Below are 12,353 nucleotides of genomic sequence, written 5' to 3'. Positions count from 1 at the left end.
ACGGTGGCTCGGGGCAAGTTCCATCATGCAAGGTCATCTCAGGCCCCACTTTGTTTTTCTTCCTGCCCTCAGCACTCCTGGATTCAGCGCTGAAAATTTTTAGGTGTCTTTGGCCTGTGAACCTTCTTATGCCTTTCTTTATTCTACTTTTTCTTTCTCATTCTCATTGTATTATAAAAGTAATACATGCTCATCATAAAAAAAAATCTTTTTAAAGTATATAAGAGTGTAAAGTGAAGAGCAAATGTCTTGCCTCCCATCCAAAGCTCCATTCTTACTCTTCGGAATGAACCAACTGGCAGCTTCTCACGAGTCTTTCTAGAAATCATCCGTGGCTACTGAAACATATACACACACATACACCGTTCTGTGGCTTGCTTTGCTCACTTAACCGTCTATAGCCACATTTGATAGGCACAGCACACACTATTTTATGGCAAGTTAGATTTCTTTTGCAGAGAGCAACCTTCACTGATTTCATGAGTCCTCTACAGATGGGCCGGTAGGTTGCTACTACTAAAACATTGTGATGAATATATATGTGTGTGTGTGTATATAAATACATAAATATATAAATTATATATATACACATACATATGTATTTTATACACACACACACATATATATATATATATATATACAATCTGTGGACTCCTTAAGTCCTTAAGGCCTCTGATTGCCAGATTAGAGCAGACTGGGGGTGATTCTTCACCTTTGGTCCTACCTCCTGAGTTCTCCACTCACACCGAGCATTCAGTCCCGAGACCCACTGACTCACTGCAGCAGGACCACCTTCCTCCTCACCTCAGAATAGAAGAAAGAGGTCACTGGACTGTTTCCTCAGGATCTCACGCAATACGAGTCACAGAACCCGTTTCTCCCTCTCTCTGGGACCACAGGGGAAATCCCTGGCAATGGGGAATGGGATTTCAGAATCTGGCTGTGTTCTCTGGTAGCTCTGAGGAAGTTCCAGAGAAGGAAGGAAACACGTTTTTGGTTCGTGAGACACAATCCCAGCTGTTGTCAGTGGGGCCGGGAGGGATGTGAGTGTGACAACAAAGACAGTGGCTGAGCCGGGCTTTAGGTGGTGGCTAGGAGGAGGGGAATACACAGGGCTTTCATCGTCAGTGACTCGGCATTATTATCCTAGCCCACATCCGTCCCTTTCCGCCACCTCCTTTCTCAGGCCAAGGACAGGATAGAACGGCAGGAACTCGGACTGCTTATCCCCAGCTTGGCCTGATTCATGCAGGACCCTAAGCCAGCCACTTACTGTACCCTGATAGAAGCCCCAGGGGCCTGGGAGAAGTTAGGGCTGGAAAAAGTGCCCCTGGGCTGGGTCTAAGTTGCTTACTTATATGTCTGTGACCCACAGTGGGTTACCAAACCATCCTAAGCTTCAGTTAGGACATTCCCCTACCTGTAAAAAAGGCCAAAGCAACATCAACAGTCCCTGTCTTATACTGCCCTTGAGAGCAGGAAACACACCAAGCACTTAACACAGGGCCTGGCATTACATAAGCAGTCAATCAATCTCTGATACTTGCTTCACTGATACTTGTCCCCCTCGCCTAGCACAGTGCCCAGTCCAGAGCAGGTGATTAATTAAGACATTTTTTTCCCAATCAATGAATGAATAACCTCTTCCTTTCTGATGGGCAGATAAGAAAATTGCAAAGTGACTCCCAAGGTCTCTCCAACCTCACATCACTCCATTCTCACTTCTTTCTCTCCCTCTATTCCTAGGAGAAAAGATGTCCTATTCTCCCTGGCTTGACCACAAGACCCAGCCAAATAAAAAGAATGAGCTTAAGGCCAAGGTCCTGGAATGCAGCCTGCTGCTCCCCATCGCTCGCATTACCACCTGAACCATTCCCACCTCCAGGTCCGTGGAAAAATTGTCTTCCATGAAATCGGTGCCTGGTGCCAAAAAGGTTGAAGACCGCTGCCCTATATAATCTGAAAAACGTCAAGCATAAAATTTAATTTAAGGAGCTTTCAGGTGGGAACTGAATCCTAGTAACAGGTAAGAGCAAATACAAATCCTCTCTGAAGGACTCCAATTTCAACTCATACCTCAAAGAATGCCCATGAAGTGCTAATAAATTGTGCCTAAAGTTAAACCTCACAAAACATACAAGGAAACAAGGTACCATAAAGAAAACCAGCAGAAACAAAAACCAACTAGTTAGACTCACTAAAATTTGAGATATAGAAATTATCGAGTACAATAAATGTGAGTCTTAAATATATGAGCCAGGAACAAAAGACTAAAAGACTATAAAAAGTAACGAAGCCAATTTGGGTGTGGGTGTGTGGGGGTGGGGGTATGCAGGGAGGAACTAGAATGGATTACATAGCAGATTAGATACTGTTAAAGGCAGAATTCATTTACTGGAAGATGGACCTGAAGAAATCTAGAAAGTGACCAGGGATACAAAGAGATAAAGAATAAAAGGACTACATATGTGACATTGGAGGATAGAATAAGATGGTCTAATATATATTTAATTGTCTTTACAGAAGAAAATAAGAAGAAAGAATAAGGAAGAAGAGGTACTTGTAGAGTCAACACCAGGACTAGTGTGAGGTGAGTGAGGGGCCTAGGGCCTAAAATTTATTTTAGACAATCACTCTCAGAGCCAATCCTGCATTCGTACAAACTCAAGAATGAGCATCTTTTTAAATCTGATGCCCTCACTGGCTATACACTAGTGCTGGCCCTGCTGAGAATTTTTCCAAATAGTTGTAAGACACCAAACTCTGGATTCAGAAATCCCAAGAAGAATAAAGAAAAATATATTCATGTGTACTTACATCAAAGTGAAAGTGCACAGGGCTTGGGACAAATACAAATCAATGACAAAGAAACTACAATTAGACCACAGACTTCTCAGCAGCCACAGTGGAAGTCAGAACGGTATCTTCAATGTCCTGAGATAAAATAACTGGCGATCGAGAATTTCATCCAAGAATTTAAATATGATAGTGAAAGAAAGTCTTTTTTTTTTTTTTTTTTTTTTGCGGTATGCAGGCCTCTCACTGTTGTGGTCTCTCCCATTGCGGAGCACAGGCTCCGGACGCACAGGCTCAGCGGCCTAGCCGCTCCCTGGCATGTGGGATCTTACCGGAGCCGGGCACGAACCCGTATCCCCTGCATAGGCAGGCGGACTCTCAACCACTGCGCCGCCAGGGAAGCCCAGAAAGTCATTTTTAAACTCACAAAAACCAAGAGAATTTACTACCAACAGACTCTCGCTGAAGGAAATACTGCAGGATGAATTTCAGGTAGAGGGAAGCCAATCTCAGATGGATATTCTTATAAAAAGGAACCGTGAACAAAGAGATTGGTAATTCTGTAAGCCACCAATGAACAACATTTGATTGTGTAAAGAAACAATGATGTCTCATCTGTCCTGAAAAAAAAAAAAAAGAGTGAAAAAACTGGACTACAACAGGAAATAAATGATGGGGGGAGTTTAAGTTAAAGTAGTTTAAGGTCACTTATTGTTTTGTTTAAGAGGGTAAAAATTGTGATTAAATTTTACTTATTTTTTAAAAAATATTAATTTATTTATTTGGCTGCGCCAGGTCTTAGTAGCAGCACACAGGATCTTCCTTGCAGCATGCGGGATCTCTTTTAGTTGCAACATGTGGGACCTAGTTCCCTGACCAGGGATCGAACCCGGGCCCCCTGCATTGGGAATGCAGAGTCTTAGCTACTGGACCACAAGGGAAGTCCCTGTGATTAAATTTTTAATATCTAGAGGACCCATTAAAAGAATAAATAGAGAGACTGTAACTTCCAAGGCAATCAATGGGGAAAAAATGGGGTGATTAAAAACTTCAATCCATAAGAAGATAAAGTGGAAGGAAAAAATAAAAATAAACCAGGACATAGGGGAAGTTATGTGTAGGTGCAGAGGGTACATGGGAACTCTCTGTACCTTCCTTTCCATTTTGTTATAAATCTAAAACTGCTCTGAAAAAATTACGTCTTAAAAACAAACAAACAAAAAAAACCACCCAGGACAAACAGCACAAAATAAGATAGAGAGAAATCTGACTAATTCAGTAATTTCTAGCTCTTACGTAAATACATTCTAACTGAAATGTTTTGCTCTGCATTGAAAAGACAAAGCTTGTCAGAATGGCTAGAAAACAAAATCCAGTAATAGGAGCTTATTACAAATAAAGTAAAAGAGCTAAGTTAGGGAGCTGCTGAAGTTTTCTCCTGCTTTGTCCACATGTGACTTTTCCATAAAGTCAATCAGAACAAATTTGGTCATGTGACGAGAGTTTGATAAAGGAACTATTTGCAAACACGTGGGCAGAGTGTAAGGAAACCACAGGGAAAGCACAACACCCTGGAACTGGGAAAAACAGGCCTCTGTTACCACCTCTAGCACTGAAAGGCCAAGGAGGGCCAGGCAGTTATGAGAACCCATTCTGGCTCCTGCCAATCCATTTTCCACACTGTGGCTAGAATGACACACTCCCTAACACACACACTCACTCATACACATCTACAGCTTCAAGTCTGTTAAGAGCATCCCATAGTCCTTGAGATGGCTAAAAGTGCCTTAACATAGCCTCCAAAGCCTTTTGTGACCTGTCTTCTCTGCCATGTCGCCAGCTTTTACTGGGACCAGGGTCCACCTCATTTTCAGCCTTTTAGTCACTGTGGCCTTCTCTTATATTCTTGGATTCACCATGCATGTTCCTTCCCACCTCAGGACCTTGGCATATGCTGTTCTCTGGCTAGAATACTTCTCACTCTACCCTCTAAATCCTCTTATCCCCACTCATCTTTGTGGGCTGAGCTCAAGTGCCACGTACTGGAGGAACTTTCCCAAAGCTCCACCTTCATCATATACCTTCAGGACATTAATATGTCTCCTGCAGAGCACGTATCACTATTGTCATTCTCTATTCATATTTGTACAAGTATTTGATGAAGGGGTGTCCCACTAGACTGGAAGCTCCATGAGGGCAAGAATGGCACCCTTTTTGCTCACTACTGTACACTGCCTGGCACCTGGCATCTAGCAAAACCTCAATACATATTGATGAATGAAGGAATGAAAACATCCTTACTAAGAGAAGGACACGTTGCCCCAAAACGAGTGTTAAATACCCTAAGAAGCTTTGCCTAGTTTTGTTACACAATTTGCATTCATTCATTCACAGATTATTTACTTGCCATTTCTCTGTGTCAGAGATAACAAAGGGCAGCTTCCTTCAAAAGCCTTTTATGAACATATGGCAAGAACGTGGTGGGAGAGCCTCCAAGCCAGGGCAGTGGATGGCATCTCAGTAAACCCGGTGGGCCCTCAAGGTGAACAGGGAGTGCCTCCCCATTCTTGGCCCATCAGACCCAGAGCAAAGGCAGATGGATTAAACAATCAACCATGAGCTTTTCCCAGGGCCCTAAACGGTGGCCAGGGCCACAGTCAATGGCACCCAAGTGATGGAATGCTGGCCATTTTGGCAAAGTGGAGCTGAAGGAGCTGCATTTGGTTGGCTCCAGATAATTGCTAACCACAGCGAAAAATCCTCTGCCTCAAAATTCCCGTTTGGGAAAGGGACCAAACGCATTTCCTTTGATTATTCAAATCTACATCCTGTTCTCTGATTTGATTGACTTCACACGTGGATGGTAATGGGTCTATGCCTTGGCTTCCTCATCCTCAATAAGGATGAAAGTTTTTAGGTTGTTTAAGAGCATCAATAAATAATAATAGCAGTAGCAGCAACTAACATTTACCGAACATCACTCTATGCCCGACTCTGTGCTAAGCTCTTTATACATACATACATATATATCATATCTCAATCTTCACGTCAATTAGCTCATGTTGGTCCCCTGCTTAAAACTCTCCAATGACTCCCCTTGATATTAAAATAAAATGTAAACTCCTTGCCTCTGCAGTCAAGGCCCTACAGGAATATAATTTCTGCTGTCTTATCTAAAACGGCCTCTCCCCTCAGTCAGCTCCAGCAGCATCAACCTTCTTTCTGCAGCTCACAGACACCAAGCTTGTTCCTACCTCATGGCCTTTGTACCAGCTAGCCCTTCTGCCTGAAGTGCTCATCCCCAGATCCCCGCATGGCTGCCTCCTGCTGGTCACGTGGGTCTCAGCTCAGTCACTACCTCCCTGACTCCCCTACCCCCCTCACCCTATTGCTCCATCACTGCACCGTTTTACTGCTGCCGTAGCATGTATCACTATCCGAAACTATCTTAATTTTTTGTTAGCTCCACTATTATCTGTCTCCCCTAACTAGAACATACATTCCATGAGAGCAAAGTCCCATCTATCTTGTTCACTCTTGAATTCTCAGTGCCCAGAACAGAGCCTAGTACACTTCAGGCTTTCCACAAACATTTCTCAAGTAAAAAAAAAAAAATGGGTGACAGACACTGTGCAATAAGAGCTACTATACTTATGCCATTTTGTAGATGAAGGACCTGAGGTCTAGTGACATTGGGTGACATGCCCAAGGTCACAGAGGCAGAGGGTAAATAGAGGAGAAGAGTGACAATCGTAACCAGGCCTAGCTGCTCCAGGACTCGTGCTCTTAATCACTACACAAACTGAGATTCATCCCATGAATCCTGTCATGTATCCTCCCCACTACTACCCCCATATTCATTCTTTTTTTCCCAAAGAAATGCTAAATTTTAAAAAAAATTATTTAATTAATTTATTTTTGGCTGTGTTGGGCCTTCCATGCTGCGCGCGGGCTTTCTCTAGTTGCGGCGAGCGGGGGCTACTCTTCGTTGAGGTGCACAGGCCTTTCATTGCGGTGGCCTCTCCTGTTGCGGAACACGGGCTCTAGGCACGTGGGCTTCAGTAGTTGTGGCACGCGGGCCTCAGCAGTTGTGGCTTGCGGGTTCTAGAGTGCAGGCTCAGTAGTTGCGACGCACGGGCCTAGTTGCTCCACGGCATGTGGGATCTCCCCGGACCAGGGCTGGAACCCGTGTCCTCTGCATTGGCAGATGGACTCTTAACCACTGTGCCACCAGGGAAGCCCCCCATATTCATTCTTTACATTGAACCTGGCCCAAGAGCTAGGCAGCAAGGAGGCATTGAATAAAGCAGTGCAGAGAGTATGAACTGGTGCAACCGCTTTGGATGACTGTTTGGAAATACTAACACTGACCCAGTCCTCAGTTTATATCCACAGATATATTAATATGTGTTCAACCAAAAGCCATGTACAAGAATGTTCACAGAAGCAGCATTCTTAAAACCAAATGCTTGGAGCAATGTAAATGTCCATCGAGCAGAATGAATAAACACATTGTAGGGACTTCCCTGGTGGTCCAGTGGTTAAGACTCCACACTTCCAATGCAGGGGGTGTGGGTTTGATCTCTGGTTGGGGAACTAAGATTCCCACATGCTGGATGGCACGGCCAAAACATTTTAAAAAATTAAAAAATAAACACATTGTAGTATAGTCATAAAATGGAATGTTATACAGCAACAAAAAAGAAAGTACAACTACATGCAACAACATGGCTGAATCTCACCAAGAAGAAGTATCTACGGTATAATTCCCTTTAAAGAAAGATTTTTAAAAATAGACTATGTTAATCTATGTTGCTAAAAGTCAAAATAGTGACTACCCTTGTGGGTGGAGGTGGGGCACGGTGGTGGTTTGGGATGGGAAGAGCATGAGTGGGGCTTCCCGAATTGGGTAATGTTTGGTTTCTTGACCTGGACACTAGTTCTACCGTTGTGTTCAGTTCATGAAAATTCATTCAGTTCTATACTTCTAATTTGTACACTTTTATGTTGTAAAACAATATATTTATGTTGAATCATATGAAATGCCACTTTGTCCATGAAAAGTCGCTGCATATTAGCAACTTCACATGGCCCAACTAAAATGTTATACTTCAATGAGAGGATTACTTAAGAAAAAATAAATCCTACCCAGTTGAATTGCTTCGTATTATATGTGGCTCTGAAAAAACTAGTTATGAGAAAGAGCCTGTGCCTTCCAAGTGTTCTTTGGCAGGTGGTAAACAGGCCCAGGATGGTTGTAAATTCTTCCCCAGGGCCTGAGGCTGGTGCACGTGGTCGTGTACCCCGGAGTCTGGAGTCCAGCCAGCCCTGGTGTAGTGCAAGTCAGCTGGAGGAGGCCTGAATGTCCTCGAGCAGAGATGAGCCTCTCCACCTCAGGCCCAAGGTGTCAGTGGTCCTGGAACACACCAGGTCACACCTGCCCTGCTCTTTGCACTCACTGTGGCCTCCTTCCTAAACACTTGCAAGGTTCCCATTCCTCAGCCTTCAGACTTCCTAGAGAGGCTCTTCCTGACCTCCCAATCACTGTCACATCCCTTTATTATCCCCTTCATGGATTTGACCGACATCTGAATTTATGTTATTATTTGGGTGTTTACATTTTATTATTTGCTTCCCTCATTGGACTAATGAGAGGTATATGAGAGCAGGAGATTCCTATAACTTGTTCACTGTTGTACCCTCACAGCCTGGGATGGTGCCTAGTACCTAGAAGCTGCTTAAATATTGGCTGAATGAAATCAGCCAATGAATGACTGACCAAATGAAATGGCATGAATGGAGGCCAGGGGAGAAAGGGTGGCCCAAATCACAAGTCAAGTCAGAAAGAAGCACGCAACCCCCCATCCCTCTCATGGAACGTGAAAGCCAAGTTCAGCCTCCAGAAAATTGCTGACCCCTCCAGAGTCCACATATCCCTTCCTTATCCCTGTGCTTCTCTCAGGGTCCCCATTCTGCTGTACGAAGGACACAGACACTTATGAGGTATTTACTGAACCACCCTATGGAGTAGAATTATCATGCCCATTAAATATATAATAGCGAGAGTCTAAAGGATCAGTAACTCACCTGAGATCCATCAGCAATTAAGTGGCAGTTCTTTGGGCAAAGTCTAAATATGTCCACTCCCAAAGTCATAGCTCACCAATCACTGCATCAGCTGAGTTTTCAAGATTACCAGGGAATTTCTGTGATTTGCAAGCAAGGACCAAAAGAGCTCCTCTTGATCTTTTATTTTTTTCTCCTTCTTCTCTTCCTACTGCTCTCAGTGGTTGCTCTGGATTTAGCTCCCACATCTGAAATGAGCAGTGTGCTTCATTTGATGTGAACTAGTGCAAATTTGAACTGTGCCACTTAAATACCTTCATAAAAACTTTGATTCAGTAGCCAAAACTGAAACAATGCAAATCTGACTTTATAGTCACACCTATGAGGAAACCACTCTGGACTATGTGAGGTCTTCAGGAAAGCTTCTTTTGCATAACCTTCCACGGCCCTGTTCAGCAAAGTGTGAAAACCAAGGGTCTTGGAGGAAGAATGGGGGAAGAGGAAGCTAGTGACCTGTATTATTGTAACCAAACTAAAATCTTCAAAATTTCCCTATTACACAGAGCAATTAGAGGAACCTCAAAACTCGCTGTGCACTTGGCTCTCAGCTAGATCACTTGAAAAATATCTTGCCCTTTAGGGCTCATGATAATCCCCTGAAGCAGATACTATGACTATCGCCCTTTTTACAATAGAGATCTGAAGAGATTAAGAATTATGTAAAGTCACCAAGTGTTTAACAACCGCCCCTCCCAAGACTGATACAAGAGAATCATCATTCCCAGCTTTATATCAAACTATCTGCTACCACTGAAATCCAAGCATCTAAAATCAACTCTTTGGTGAACTATTTAAGATACCCAGTCACACCGTTAAAAATATAACTTTTATCCTGCAAAAACTGTACTAGTTAAAGCCTCAATGACAGCACAGTATGACTGTTTGAACTGTTTCTTGATAAAGAAAACTTTGTTTGCATTTGAGAGTGTTTTCCACTTTCTGAAGTTTTGACGCGCACAGATAAATAGGCTTCTCTTAAAATTCTAACTTATTCCCATTCATCAAAATGGCTGGGTATGTTGAATAATCATCGAAACGTGTATTCAGCACCTAGACGCTGTTCCAAGGGCTTTAATGTGCATTATTCTATTCAAGGTCCACTCAGCCCTTTTTGCTAAGTACTACTATTAGTTTTCATATGACAGAGGAGGAAACTGAGGCACATTCAGTTTGGGTAAATTGTCCAAGGCTGTGGAGCTTGTAAAGGTGAGATTGAACCCCAGCAGTCTGCGGTCAGTGTTTGTACATCTGTCTTTCAAGTCCTCCAGGCTCCAAAGCTGAAAGCCAGAAAGCCTAGGGGCTACTGCCAGAACAGAGTTCTAACCTCGGGGGTGACACATCGCCCTGGCTATCTTCGCTTGCACTAGCACTCCCCAAGGTTCCTTCTGCCACCCCTTTGCCTGGCTGAGTCTGCATTCTGCAGATGCGAAATGCAGGGAAACTTCTCCAGGGCCCCCAGGCTGTGGCCCCTCCTTTGCTCTCCTGTACTCTCTAATGCACCACTGATGTTAACTGTAATTAAATCATTCTTGGAAACAAATAAATCATTATTTGTTTAACATCTCTCTCTCCCCTCCTGACTATATAAACAGTAGCAGTTCCAGAGTTTCCTTATAGGTAGGGGCAGGTCATTTACTTGTACTGGGGGGCTTGGTTTCAGTGCTTCCTATGTGATAGAAGGGTGAGAAAGGTCAATTGAATACAGAAATAAATGAGGGTGCTGATGAAGATTATACGTGACACCATGGTGTCACCACTGACTGTAAGCTCTATATGGACAAAAATAGCATCTATCACTGTAAACCCAATACCTGGCACCGTGCCTGATGCATAGGAGGTGTATAATAATGTTTTGTGGAATTAGTAAATAATGAAAACAGAGCCTGTGACTTCTTATCTGAAAAGGAGGGAAGATAAGACCCAGAGCACAGCTTTTTAAAGCTACATGACATATGAAAACAGGCCGAGCACAGGAATGGCACACAGTAAATGCTCCGTAAATGTCTGCCACTGAATTAGAATTCCTGCCTCTCCTCACTCCCACTGCACTCAGCTCCCAGCTTGATAAGAGGGCAAAGCCCAGAACCGAAGCCACTGGACTCCCCTGTACACGATCTGGTAGGGGTGAAGACGGTGATAGGGTGAAACGACTATAATTAGCACGGGCGGGAATGCAGGGCTGTTAGGGTCCACCTCCAGCAGAAGAGTTACACCTGGGGAAGAGACAGGGCAGCTTTGGAATGAACAAAGTCACAGGAAGTAGGAAAAAAAAAAAAATCCAGCACAGGCCTACCAGCCACTCAATCCAAAGAATGAAGGTGGTACCATTAAACTGTGAACGCACAAATGCTTTGCATTCCCCACCATCTTTCACTCTGTCCCCTCTCCCCCAACCTCTGGCCCCTGGGCTGCAGACAGGATTAAAACACAGCAAACCAGAGGGTGTCGGCCACAGAGATGCCTCCCCACAGGCACCTTCACATCAGCCTTTCCTCATGCAGACGCTTCCCAACCTGTCCCCTCATCCTCCTTCAGGTCACGTCTTCCCAGTCTCCAAGTCTCAACTCATAACCACAGCCCCCTGTCAGAAAGAGACCCCCTGGTGCCCAAATTAAAATCAGGTCCTTCGCAGCTCTCCCCATACCCTCAGATCCTGCTTCCATCTCCCTCCTAGCACTTATCATAGACTCAAATTGCATAGTCTGTCTTCCCCCCAAATTGTGAGCTTCACTAGGGCAGGGAGGGCTGTCTGTCTCTCACCACCAAGGCCTCAGAGTCAGGGCAGGCCCCAGGGCAGAATATATGAATGACTGACTGGATGGATGGATGGATGGATTTCTCATAACAGTTACCCCCAAACCTCTCCTCTCTTTAGGTTCCAAGGAAGAGTGGAATATGGTCCCCAGTGCCCTCCCAGACACCGAGTCACAGTCTGCTCAGGCATCAGAGACTCCTCCCAGCTCAGGATGGGGGGCTCCTTCATGGAGCCCCACCAGAGCTGGGGTCTCCTCACTTCTCCTTCAGGAAAGCTGAGAACAGACCAGGAATGGAAGGAACACTGTCTCTTGGCTAATTCCTCTAATTAAGGACACAGGACAGCCACCCCCTACCTCATCTTGACTTTCTTCCATAGTTTAGAAAGGATTTCCTTATTCCCATCCTTTCACTTGTTCCAGCAAGGCCCATGAGCAACCACTGGCTGGAAAATCACTGCTCCAACTTTCCTTGTTTGACATGCTTAAGTGACTTGCAAGAAACAAGTTTTTAGGCTTGTGATATGAAGATGGGGTGGTAGCAAAGTAGAAAGATCCGGGTTGCAAAGATCTAGAAAATCAGCACCACCATTTATTAGATCTTTCATTTATCAGGTGCAGGACCCTTGGCCTCAATTTCTACATCTGACAAATAGGAATAATGATATTGAGCTTGGA

The sequence above is a fragment of the Grampus griseus genome (genome assembly GCF_964374135.1).
Source record: "Grampus griseus genome assembly, chromosome: 3".
NCBI lineage: Eukaryota > Metazoa > Chordata > Mammalia > Artiodactyla > Delphinidae > Grampus > Grampus griseus.
The sequence above is the reverse complement of the archived record's forward strand: the minus strand, read 5'-3'. Positions refer to the sequence as shown.